Source organism: Palaemon carinicauda, unplaced genomic scaffold (genome assembly GCF_036898095.1).
Source record: "Palaemon carinicauda isolate YSFRI2023 unplaced genomic scaffold, ASM3689809v2 scaffold224, whole genome shotgun sequence".
Taxonomy (NCBI): domain Eukaryota; kingdom Metazoa; phylum Arthropoda; class Malacostraca; order Decapoda; family Palaemonidae; genus Palaemon; species Palaemon carinicauda.
The window spans coordinates 88,303-102,500 of NW_027169855.1; the positions used below are offsets into that span (position 1 = coordinate 88,303).

At 35.0% G+C, this 14,198-nt stretch overlaps 1 long non-coding RNA gene across 1 annotated transcript in view; it reads left to right on the forward strand.

The window, feature by feature from the left end:
• Positions 1-4,196: 4,196 nt before the first annotated feature.
• The window catches only part of LOC137636079 (uncharacterized), a 51,566-nt gene continuing 41,564 nt past the window's right edge, over positions 4,197-14,198 (forward strand). Inside the window, exon 1 of the long non-coding RNA XR_011042915.1 lies at positions 4,197-4,312. This is a non-coding gene — a long non-coding RNA (uncharacterized lncRNA). The remainder of the gene's footprint in view (positions 4,313-14,198) is intronic.

Here is a 14,198-nt window from a genome sequence, read left to right on the forward strand (position 1 = left end):
ACCTGTTAAATTTGGTGATGCTAAAGAAGGGTTTTTGCAATATTATTTTTTAGCGTGTAAATAGTTTTCCCCTAGGACTCAGTGTTAAATCCCCAATGATTGGTTAAATCCCCGCAGGATTCTGAGTTAAACTCACCCCCTATTATCCATGGTTGTCCACATAGGATTCGTGATTAAATCTCCGATTAATTTGTGATTAAATCCCCCAGAATTCATGGTTAAATCCTCCCAGAATTTGTGGTTAAATCCTCCCAGAATTTGTGGTTAAATCCTCCCAGAATTCGTGGTTAAATCCTCCCAGAATTCGTGGTTAAATCCTCCCAGAATTCGTGGTTAAATCCTCCCAGAATTCGTGGTTAAATCCTCCCAGAATTCGTGGTTAAATCCTCCCAGAATTCGTGGTTAAATCCTCCCAGAATTCGTGGTTAAATCCTCCCAGAATTTGTGGTTAAATCCTCCCAGAATTCGTGGTTAAATCCTCCCAGAATTCGTGGTTAAATCCTCCCAGAATTCGTGGTTAAATCTCTCCAGAATTCGTGGTTAAATCCTCCCAGAATTCGTGGTTAAATCCTCCCAGAATTCGTGGTTAAATCCTCCCAGAATTCGTGGTTAAATCCTCCCAGAATTCGTGGTTAAATCCTCCCAGAATTCGTGGTTAAATCCTCCCAGAATTCGTGGTTAAATCCTCCCAGAATTCGTGGTTAAATCCTCCCAGAATTCGTGGTTAAATCCCCCAGAATTCGTGGTTAAATCCTCCCAGAATTCGTGGTTAAATCCTCCCAGAATTCGTGGTTAAATCCTCCCAGAATTCGTGGTTAAATCCTCCCAGAATTCGTGGTTAAATCTCTCCAGAATTCGTGGTTAAATCCTCCCAGAATTCGTGGTTAAATCCTCCCAGAATTCGTGGTTAAATCCTCCCAGAATTCGTGGTTAAATCCTCCCAGAATTCGTGGTTAAATCCTCCCAGAATTCGTGGTTAAATCCTCCCAGAATTCGTGGTTAAATCCTCCCAGAATTCGTGGTTAAATCTCTCCAGAATTCGTGGTTAAATCTCTCCAGAATTCGTGGTTAATTCCTCCCAGAATTCGTGATTAAATCCCCCAGAATTTGTGGTTAAATCCTCCCAGAATTTGTGGTTAATTCCTCCCAGAATTCGTGATTAAATCCCCCAGAATTCATGGTTAAATCCTCCCAGAATTCGTGGTTAAATCCTCCCAGAATTCGTGGTTAAATCCTCCCAGAATTCGTGGTTAAATCCTAGAATTCATGGTTAAATCCTCCCAGAATTCGTGGTTAAATCTCTCCAGAATTCGTGGTTAATTCCTCCCAGAATTTGTGGTTAATTCCTCCCAGAATTCGTGATTAAATCCCCCAGAATTCATGGTTAAATCCTCCCAGAATTCGTGGTTAAATCTCTCCAGAATTCTTGGTTAAATATCTCTATAATTCATGCTTAAATTCCCCCAGTATTCATGGTTAAAGCCTCCCAGAATTCATGGTTAAATCCTAGAATTCATGGTTAAATCCTCCCAGAATTCGTGGTTAAATCTCTCCAGAATTAGTGGTTAATTCCTCCCAGAATTCGTGGTTAATTCCTCCCAGAATTCGTGATTAAATCCCCCAGAATTCATGGTTAAATCCTCCCAGAATTCGTGGTTAAATCTCTCCAGAATTCTTGGTTAAATCCCCTACAATTTTTGGTTACATTCTCCATGATTTGCGGTTAAATTAAAAGTTAATAAAACTTCATATTTACGTTCATTTAAATTGTCTTGATTTTGAAATTCACTAAATTGAAATGTTCTGAAGAATGACACCTTATTTTTTTCTATTTAATTTATTACCACCTCCATCGAAGTTGGAAGGAGGTTATGTTTTACCCCCTGTTTGTTAACGTAGGATTATAATAAGGAATAGTGGTTAATTATCCCCTAGAATTGTCCAAATCCACTTTATCGAAGTACTTGGAGAACAAGAAAGTCTTCGGTTTCCTCTTGCAAGCCTTAATAATGTCTTCAGTCTTTTGAATGTCTAGTGGGAGATTATTGTATAGTCTTAGGGGCCGCATATTCAAAGGCTCTAGAGTCTATAGTAGACATATATGTAGGTTCCAACAGTTTGAGACTATCTGTAACTATTCTCGAATCAACACGAGTTGCTGGCTGCACAATATGTAGCAATTCTCTTAGATATTCTGGACGACCGGTTCTGATAACTAAATGGGCTAATGTACATATTTTAAACTCTATTGCTTTAAAGGCAGCCAGTATAAATCAATTAGTGTATGAGTAATCTAATTCTCTCTCTCTCTCTCTCTCTCTCTCTCTCTCCTCTCTCTCTCTCCTCTCTCTCTCTCTCTCTCTCTCTCTCAATTGTAAATGATCTATCGTAAAAATAGCTAGAACTCCATCCTATGATCTGTTCAAAGTTTTGAAGTCTTGATATTTTAAGAGAGCAGGGTTGGGTGTGTGTTTGTGTGTGTGTGTGGGGGGGGGGGGTGTTGTTACCAGTCCCTCTGGCATGGCAGGAAGTTTCTTGGTAGAGAGAGAGAGAGAGGAGAGAGAGAGAGAGAGAGAGAGAGAGAGAGAGAGAGAGAGAGAGAGATTTTAACACGAATAAAAACGGGTACTATATCGATTTTATGTAGCTTTTAACATCTCACACGTAGTCAATATTATACATATTTGATTAACATTTTTACTGATATTAGGTAAGACTTCATTTCGAGTAATTAAAGTTGCAATTACTTATTTAAGAAATTAATTTTTTTCAGTACATAAAGTCAATATGAAATATTTCTCGTGTTATGACTTCGATAAACAAACTCTATTAATTAAAGTAGCCAGTGCACACCTTAATATAATGAAATCTATGATAATTAGCATTTAATGAAAATGGTGAAACTAATATATTTTCAAAAAGCTCAGCATTTTTAATGGTTGCAAAAGAGGCTACTACGTCTCCCGTGTAATTAAAGGAGCTATACCCTTTTGCACCAGACTGCAAAGAGTGGTCGCAAGCTTTAATGTGCATTCAGCGTTGTAATGGATTTTGACCGAATGCATCTATGTTACTTACTTTACTTTAGAGGTTTATTTCTCGCCCTCCATCAAACACTAAAGGTCTGTTCAGGCGGGCCTTGGTGTATGAAAAAATAATTCCTTTCCAGTTAATATTTTGCTCTGTATCGTTATCAGTTATTTCGCTAGCATTTGTATTCAGGCTTAATAGTTTTCAGGTCACTATTATAACACTTTCTAAAAAGATAAGTCTTCAGTTTTTCTTGAAGGCAGCCACATTTGTGCTATTCTTGACATCGAGTGGAAGGGTCGTTAAAGAGTCTCGGGTGCAGCATAACTGAACGTTCTTCCTCCTATTGCATGATTCACACTAATTTCGAATAGTCTATGTGGGTCATCTGCATGTCTAACTCTTACAGTGGCGCTGGTAGCTTCAGGGTAGGGACCAAGCAATCACGAAGATATTTAGGCTTATCACCTGTAAGTGCTTTGTGAGTCAACAAGCAAATTTAAACTCAATCCTAGCCTTAACAGGTAACCAATGTAGATCGATCAGTGCAGGAGTTATTCTCTCCCGAAATTTAATGCCTTTTATCAGTCTAGCCGCCCGTTTTGCACATTTTGAAGCTTCCTTAGTAGTGTATTGGGCAATTTATAATACAGAGAATTGCAATAATCAAGCCTTGATATTACATGACTCATCACTAAAACTTTTGTACTGCCCTCTGTTAAATATTTTCTAATAAATGCTATGTTTCTCAGGTGATAGTTACACACTTTCACTGTGTTCACAATTTGGTCCTTCATTGACAAATTACAGTCTATCAGTACACCCAAATTTTTCACAACAGGCACAATCCCAACATCAGCATCACCAATTTTTATACTTTGAATTAACTGGTAATTCTTCAAAGCCACCCTTGTGCCAAAGAACATACATTCTGTTTTATCATTTAATTTGAGCCTTTTCCTCTGCATCCATGTTTTTATTTCAGTCATTATCTCATCAATTTTCTTCCCTGTATATTGTGTTGTTGAAATTGAGAGGTAAAACTGAGTATCATCTGCATATAGTTTAAAACCCACTTTTTGTTTTTTCAAGATGTGTGATAGCTCAATAGTATATATGTTAAACAAGATAGGGCCCAGGACACTACCCTGTGGTACACCCTTCATAATTCTCTCATTGGATCGGTTTCCAGAAACTTCTACAATAGTCTTCCTGTTCACTAAGTAACTTCGCAAAAATTTCAGTGCTTCCTGAGTCACTCCAATAGACTTTAAGTCGTCAAGTAAGTACTCGTGCACAACAGTGTCAAAAGCAGCCCTAAGATCTAACATAATTAAAATTCTACACTTTCCCCCATCAAGAAGACCTATCATATCATTCATTATTGAGCACAAAGTAGTTTCTGTAGAATGATTAGCTCTGTAGGCCGATTGATTTTCCGGGAATACCTCTAACTCGTCAATATGCGCCCACAATTGCTCACTTATGACTTTTTCAATAAGCTTTGACATGTAGGATAAATTTGAAATGGGCCTATATGAATTTAGCTCGTTTACATCACCTTTCCCTTTGTAAATTGGTTTGATCAACGCAGTTTTTTCACAGCTAGGAAAACAGGATTGCGATATACTTAGGTTAATTATGTTCAGGTAAATATTATATACGACTTGTTTGTTTGGAGCTTCACTTATTGAACTGTTTGGGAAAGGGTCGTTTCCACAATATGTATTCTTCATCTCTCTCATAACCTTTAACAAGTCGCACATATTTATTTCCCTAAATTTTATTAACTTCTTTCCCTCTTTCACTGGCATAGCTGACTGTCCTTCCAAGTGATTTTGGGGGAAGCCTCTATAGATTTTATAAATTTTTTCACTAAAGAATATAGCAAAACTCTCTGCACAAACATTGTCAGGCAAGACATATTTTTTCTTTAATCCCATCAAATCATCAAGGTTTTTATGAAAGTCCTTCATGTTATTAGTTTTTTTACATTCGCCGTTGTAGAATTTTCTTTTTGTTTTTTCTAACAGGATGTTATAGTCATTTCTGGCCTTATTATATAGATTTCTGTCTTGTGAGGATTTGGCTCTTTTCCATCTACCTTCCATCTTACGTCTGTGTCTTTTTGCCTTTAATAGCTCACTATTATACCATCTAACATTTTCGCGTACCACTATTTGTTTGTTCTTTATGGGACACATGGTATCGTACATTTTTCCAAAATTGTCGTTGTATTTCTTGGTATAGCACCCAACACATTCTATGTCTACCATATGTTCACATTGTGTGTTCACACAAGACATTTGCGCTACACTAGCTTCAATAAAATTCTCAGCATCAAAATTTTCCCATTCCCTATATGTGATCCATTTTTTCAATACTCTGGTGCAATTTATATTAACATTAAAGGTGATGAGTTTATGTGTTTTTGAGATCTCAAAGTCTGGTTCCACTTCAAGGTTTTTTATTAGGTCTGAGTCTTTTCCACATATGACCAAGTCGAGTGTATGACCACCTACTGACGTTGATACCAAAACACTGTTTATTAAATTAAACATCTCAAATACTTCCTTGAGTTCTTTAGCCTTATTATCATTTTCATCATCTACCCAACAGTTGAAGTCTCCACCAATTAATGTATTTTTAATATCGTCCACCACACCCACAAGAATACTAAATTCTTCAATGAATTTAGTCATATTACTCGCTGGTGGTCTATATAATGATATTATATTCAATACCTTATTGTTTCTTGTCAGTTTTAAACAGATATATTCAAACGTTTCAAATACCATTTCATTCATGATAGAAACCCTAGAGAAAGTTTTCGACACAAAGACACCCACTCCTCCTCCAGTTTTGTCCTTTCTTGGTACGTGGTAGAAATCGTGAGTACACGGCGTCATCTCCTGAATCTTTGAGTTATCACTAATATTTCCCTGCAACCAAGTTTTCGTTAATAAGCATAAATCAAATTCCATTTCGTTAATAAGATTTCTAATCTTTATTGTTTTATTCCCCACCGATGGAATATTTATCAGACCACACTTAACCAATGGGCTAGACTCCATGATCGGTTCTATTTTTTATCCTGGTAAGCTCCTCCTTGTATACTTTACAAAGCAATTTTCCTCAACACACAACGATAAACTATTTTTTCATAAAATTTAGTTGATAGTTTTACTTATCTTAATATTAAAAAGTCGGTTTTGGGCCCTTTTAATATTTTTTTTTTTTTTCAGACATTCCTCTACATCCCAACCCAAATGGCGAAACATAAATGGTCTCTTCACCGACAATCTCCCAATTTTCCCCATATCTCATTTACTTCCTCAAAGCTTAATTGTACCAAATTTTATATTATTTTCTTAATTTTCTATATATTTTAATATTCATCTTCATGATATGATTCATCTGCATTCAGTTTATGAATTATAAAATTTGAATTAATTTTGTCGTCGGCGAAAAGGCCGTTACTAAAATGGTCTCTTCACCGACAGTATCCCGATTTTCCCCATATCTTATTTTCTTCCTCCACGCTTAGTTTTACTTTATTTTCTTAATTTTCTATATTTTTCATGATTCATTTACATAATATGATTCATCTGGATGCAATTTATGAATTTATTACCTGAATATTTAATAGATTTTTCGTCGGTGAAAAGGCCGTCGATCTACGATCGGTTAGTTTGAAACTCTCATGACGTCTTAACGTGATATTTCTATAGTTTTATTTATAATTTTAGTATATTTGCAAATAATTCATTATATTTGATGTTGATTTACGTATTTATGGATAATTTGCACATCGAAGTTGGAAGGAGGTTATGTTTTATCACATGTTTGTGTGTGAACACCTTCCTGGGCACAAATTTAGTCGTAGTGTATAGTTTTGAACGACCTTTAGAGAGTTTATTCGCTTAATTTTTCTGTGTGAAATTTTACTAATAGGCCATGGCACTACCCAAGACTAGAGAACAATGGTTTGATTTTGGAGTGTTACTCATTGGAGTCGTATAATCATAAGACTATAATAACTAACAGTGGTTGCCATAAGTGTTAATTTAAAAGCCCAATCCCTTTGTTTCTTATGTCACTCACCCCTTATAGGCCTATAGGGAGACCATCTCTCACTACGACCCAAAGGAACAATGTCGTATTGTAGTCTGTCTTTAGCAGCTGTTGATTCAATTGGGAATTTAAAGGTTTAAAGACAAGGGACATTGACATTACCCTAGCAAGCAGGACAATGCCCTAGAGACTGATCATGTATACATATGATCAGCACCCAAGCCCCCTCTCCATCCAAGTTAAGACCAAGGAGGGCCAGTCAATGATTGCTGATGTCTCAGCAGGTAGACCTACTGTAGAAGCTCCCTCATACACCCCATCCTTAGCTCACAAGGATGGTGCGGTTTGCAGCGACCAAAGGAACTAACAAGCTTGAGGCCACCACATAAGATTGGCTTAGGAATGACCAGGTACATAGCTTATGCTCCATTGCTAAATAATTTGGATGGTCAATCTCTATAGAACCATATTATCACTAGCTGAGTTACGACCCTAGTTGGAAAAGCAAGATGATATAAACCCAAGGGCACCTTACAAGGAAAAATAGCCCAGTGAGGAAATTAAATAAGGAAATAAACCGCTAAAGAAGTAATAAACAATTGATATGAAATATTTAAGAACATGAATATCAATATATATTTTTTATATATGCAAAACTCTTCAGAAAAACAAAAATCACTGGTCTTGGGTAGTGCCATAACCTCTGTACCATGGTCTTTTCACTGTCTTTGGGTAGATTTCTCTTGCTTGAGGGTACACTCGGGCACACTATTCTATCTGATTTCTCTTCCTCTTGTTTTTTAAAGTTTTTATAGTTTATATAGGAAATATTTATCAATACTGTTACTGCCCTTAAAATATCTTTAGTTGTTAACTACTTTTCTTGTAGTTTCCTTATTTCCTTTCCTCACAGGGCTATTTACCATGTTGAAGCTCTAGGGCTTATAGCATTCTGCTTTTCCAACTAAGGTTGTAGTTTAGCAAGTAATACTAATAATAAAATGATAGAATAGTGTGCTTGAGGTGCAGTCAATTCTAATACTGTTTTCTTTCCTAGCGAGGAAAGAAAATAGGGTAATATCAAATGCTACACTGAGTAATTAATAAAATCATTATTCTAAATCATTAATAGAATAGATCATTAATTTGTAAAATGTGAAACGACTTGTGATGACCTGTTCAACTGAAAAGAATTTAGAAAGGTTGAAGTTCACATATTCATCTGCCCGATGTAGAAGATCCTTTCTCAATGTGGTCACATTTGGAATAATCTGAATAGAATAGTGTGTAGTATTGGTTTTTTAAGGTGACCATACGTCTCCCATACAGTCTCCCATGTCCAATCTGCCCCCACAAAAAGGAATACCTTAACAGGGACGCATTAATGTCCCCCGTTATGGAATTTGAACGCCCTGTGTCCCGCCCCCAATGTATATGGAAATTGTATTTAATTGCTAATTGTTCAAATATAGCAGAGAATAAAACTACAGGGGTCATTTATAAACACACACAAACTTAAATCAAAATAATAAAAATTCCCTATAATTATGAACAGGTAGTTACTCGGTATATATATATATATATATATATATATATATATATATATATATATATATATATATATATAATATATATACATATACATATATATACATATATATGTACATATATACATATATATATATATATATATATATGCACAATATATATATATATATATATATACATTATATATAAACATATATATATATACATATATATATACATATATATATATATATATATGTATATATATATATATATTTGTATATATATATATATATATATATATATACTGTATATATATATATATATATATATATATATATATATATATATATATATATATATATATATATATATATATATCCTCTCCCATGTAACACCCGCCCAGCTCACAACCGAGTAATCGATCTACAGGTATTCTGAAGTAGCGTTTTTAATTCTTTCATTCTTCCTTGTTTCTAGTAGCCTATTGTTCTCCTGTCTGGTCTTCAGCTTCTGAATCTCATTTTAATTTGTTGAACAGAAACTTACGGTCTATTAAATTTATTATTCCTGATCTAGATATTAATCTTTGGCCCTGTCGTTCAATTAGTTCCTTATGCATGTTGCATAAGATTTTTCATAACTCTGACCATCCTTTACATTCAGATCTCCCAGGACAATTCTATCCTGTTCGTAATACTAGGCAGGCAATTAATTCTAATAGTAAGGCCTTCTCCATCATAAGACTCAATACTACGCAGTATTCTAGAAGTTTTATTCCAGCTGTGACTAAGTTGTGAAGTGAATCAGTAGAACTTTAAAAGTTTAAACTTGCAGCAAATATTTTTATGTTGAACAGGCCGACATAAGGTTTTTTATAGTTTATATATATGAAGTATGTTTTAATGTTAATGTTTTTAATATTTATTCTAATGGTTCTTTACTATTTACATCGTTTATTTATTTCCTTATTCCTGCCCCCAATGAGCTCTTTTTCCTTATTGGAGCCCTTGGGCTTATAGCATCTTGTTTTTCCAAGTAGGATTGTAGCTTAGCTCTTTATATTGATGATAATAATGATTTTAGAGTGGACAGCTCGTGAACCCTGATTGCGAACAGACAGATATCTAATGTGCTAGTGATAGAAGAGCTAAATTTCCCTTGTTTTAAATGTGAGAATTAGGTAAGGGTTTATATTTGTTCTTTAAGTTGAACGCTGCTTAATTTATTGAATTCGTAAACACAATTGGTGTATTTATTATAATTTAATTAAGAGAAGTATCATAATGAGATAAACATATTAAATTTAGATGTTGACGTCATGAACATGAGTAAGAAGTGGAAAGGTAAAATCTAATTTTGTTATACACATTACTCCTATAAAAGTTAAACTTAGTCTATAAGGGATTTTCCAAGAAGGTCAAACAATAATACAGGATTATTATTATTATTATTATTATTATTATTATTATTATTATTATTATTATTATTATTATTATTATTATTAACTAAGCTACAACCCTAGTTGGAAAAGCAGGATGCTATAAGCCCAAGGCTCTAACAGGGGAAATAGCCCAGCGAGGAAAGAAGACAATTAAATAAGAATTGATTAACAATTAAAATGAAATATTTAATAACAGTAACAACAATTAAAATGAAATATCTCCTATATAAACTATAAAAAATTCAACGAAATAAGATGAAGAGAAATAAGATAGAATAGTATGTCCGAGTGTACCCTCAAGCAAGGGTTTTTGCAATATTATTATTTTAACATGTAAATCGTTTTACCTCAGGAGTCGTGATTGAATCCCCCATAATTAGTGTTTAAATTTCCCAGGTTTCATTATTAAATCCCCGTAGGATTCTAGATTAAATCCCAATAGGATTCGTGGTTAAATCATTAAGAATTCATGGTTAAATCTCGTAGTATCTGTGGTTAAATCTCATTGTATTTGTGGTCAAATCCCCACAAATTTGTGGTTAAGTCTCCAGTTTGTTTAAATTCCCAGAATCTTAGTTAAATCTCATGGGTATTCGTGATTAATTCTCAATGTGGTTAAATCTCCAGACTTTATAATTAAATCACCATAGGATTCATGGTTAAATCACTCTAGGATTTAGGGTTAAATTCTCAGAATTTGTGGTTAAATCCCTGAGAATTCATGGTTAAATGTCGAAGGATTTGGGGTTAAATCTACTAGGATTTGGGCTTGAATTCCCAGAAGTTGAGGTTAAATCCCCCCGAATTCCCATAGGTATTCATGGTTAAATTCTCAGAATTTATGGTTAAAACACAATAGGATTTGTGATTGTTCTCAATTTGTGGTTAAATCCCTTAGGATTCTTGATTAAATGACCTCTGCAATCGGATTTCAATCCCCAAAGCATTCTGATTTAAATCCCCAAGATTTGGGGTTAAACCACCCACAGGATTATGGTATAAATCCGCCAGGATTTTGGGGAAAATCCCCCCACACAATTCGGGGATAATTCCTCGTGATTTTGAGGTAAATTCCCCTGGATTCTTTGTTACATCCCTCAGGATTTCGTGTTAAATCTCCACAGGATTCTTTGATAAGTCCCCTGGAATTTTGGGTAAACCCCCACAACATTCATGTATAAATCCCCCTTGATTTATGGGAAAATCCCCCAGGATTTTGTGGTAAATCTCCCTAGGATTCACGTGTGAGGTTTGTGTATCTTGCATGTGGGGTGGGGAGTATGTTGACTTAACTAATTTTACAAGATCATTTGTCAAAGGAAACTTATTAAACTTAAGGTCAACAATGTTCTCGAATTCGTTCAAAATCTGTCGGTTAAAATCGAGTTCAAAGGTTCATTTAAATGTCTTGATTTTTAAAATCGCCAGATGGAAATGTGCGGAAGAATGACACCTTATTTTTTCTCCATTTAATTCATTACCTCCGCCAACGAAGTTGGAAGGAGGTTATGTTTTACCCCCTGTTTGTTAACGTAGGATTATAATAAGGAATTGTGGTTAATTATCCCCTAGAATTGTCAAATCCATTTTATCGAAGTACTTAGAGAACAAGAAAGTCTTCAGTTTCCTCTTGCAAGCCTTAATAGCTTCAGTCTTTGTGGTGTCTAGTGGGAGATTATTGTATAGTCTTGTGGCCGCATATTTGAAAGATCTAGAGCCTACACACACACACACACACACACACACACAAACATACACACACACAAACACACACACAAACATACACACACAAACATACACACACACAAACACACACACACACAAACACACACACACACAAACACACACACACAAACATACACACACAAACATACACACACAAACATACACACACACAAACACACACACACACACACACACAAACACACACACACACACACAAGTTGCTGGCTGCACAATATGTAGCAATTCTTTTAGATATTTTGGACTTCCGGTTCTGATAACTAGATGGGCTAATGTACATAGTTTAAACTGAATTGCTTTAAAGGCAGCCAGTATAAATCAATTAGTGTATGAGTAATCTCTCTCTCTCTCTCTCTCTCTTTCTCTTTCTCTCTCTCTCTCTCTCTCTCTCTCTCTCTCTCCAAGTATTATTATTATTATTACTACTACTACTACTACTACTACTACTACTACTACTACTACTACTTGCTAAGTCACAACCCTAGTTGGGCAGGAAGCTTTAAGAATTTCAAAGGGTACTAAATATCATGATTTATTATATCCTGATGTTTACAACCTAAAATAGAGACTGTGACTATAGGAACTTGAACAGTTATGCTCATTACTAAACCTCAAATAAACATTACAAACAGTAAACAGTAATGCTTACAGTGCACGTATGTGAGGCAGTCAAGGCCCCAAACTCCTACGAGGAGGCGTTCTTTCAAGTGGACTTTTTCTCATTTTATAATCTGGAAATACTGTACTTTCAAGTAGGTTCTTGAAGTTAAACTAAAAGAAATGCTCTCTCTCTCTCTCTCTCTCTCTCTCTCTCTCTCTCTCTCTCTCTCTCTCTCTCTCTCTCTCTCTCTCTCTCACTGCAAAATATTTTTCGTGTTATGACTTCGATAGACGGTAAGGCAGACAACGAACATTTTACTAATGAAGAAATCTATGATAATAAATATTTATTTAAAATGATGAAATCAATATATTTTAAAAAATCTTACAAAGTTTTAACTAAACCGAGATATTCGTCTGATATTTAAACCCCAAAAAACTTTACATTTTTAATGGTTGATAAGATGCTGAAGGAGTTTTACCTTTTTGCACCAGAGGACAAAGAGTGGTTGCAAGACTAAAACTGCTCCCAGACTGGTTTCATTTATCTGCGTTATGTGGTTAATTGTTCCTTTAGCGTTTTTTGTATCATTGCTTCGAAAATCCCCCCCCCCCTCTCTCTCTCTCTCTCTCTCTCTCTCTCTCTCTCTCTCTCTCTCTCTCTCTCTCTCTCTCTCTCTCTCTACGCCTTTAAAAGTTTTGATCTACCTACAATTAGATTAACTTATAGTCGGAATAGAGATTGAGAGTAGGTTGTGTAACAGCCTTAAACGTTTAGCGAACAGGTATTTAAAACGAGAGAGAGAGAGAGAGAGAGAGAGAGAGAGGAGAGAGAGAGAGAGAGAGAGAGAGAGAGAGAGAGAGAGAGAGAGAGAGAGAGAGAATGCACTGGATTTCGTCTTTTCACCAAGTGTACTTGGACACTTCGAAGCATTTAACAAGTGTGGCGAAGATCAATTTAATGACTATATTCCAAAAAATCCCTAAAACTTTTTGGCTGAACTTTATTTTCGTCTCATGTTAAAGCAAAAGAACTTTAAGGGCTTTCTAAAGGATAATGGACCGTAACCCACTCTCCCATCCTGGTGGGTTACGGGTTCCTAACTGCCCACCCCTGTACTGCCTTTGCAGCTCACTCCGCAAAATAAGTTTGCGGGCACTCTATCTAATTATATATAGCTGCAAACCTTCTTAGCTTATATTTATTATCATACTTAGCTTAATTTGTCTGCACATTACTAAATTGATAATGAAATTCTTAACTTTCATTTTAATCCCATTCAACCTTGAAATCAGTTGGGATATCATCAGTTGTGTAAATACAATATTCTGTGAACACCTGATTTTAATCGTAAATTCTCCGTAAAAAAATATACCGTAAATATTAACGGTGTATTGATTGTATATTTTTTATTTCTCGTTTATTTCTTTCATTCCTCACTGGGTTATTTTCCCTGTTGGAGCCCTTGGACATATAGCATATCCTTCTTTTCCATTTAGGGTTATAGCTTAGCTTATGGTAATAATAATAATGATGATAATTTGCAGGTAATTTCCCGATATCGCTTTATATATCTCCACACTAACTTGTACTATATTATCTTAATCTTTAATATATTTAATGATTCATCCATAGAATCTGATTCATCTATAGAATTGGATTCATATATAGAGTTTGAATCATCTGAATTTAATTCATAAATTAAACAAAATCAAAAGTTAATGGAATTATTACTGGCAAAAAGGCCGTAACATAAATGGTCTCTTCACCGACAATCTG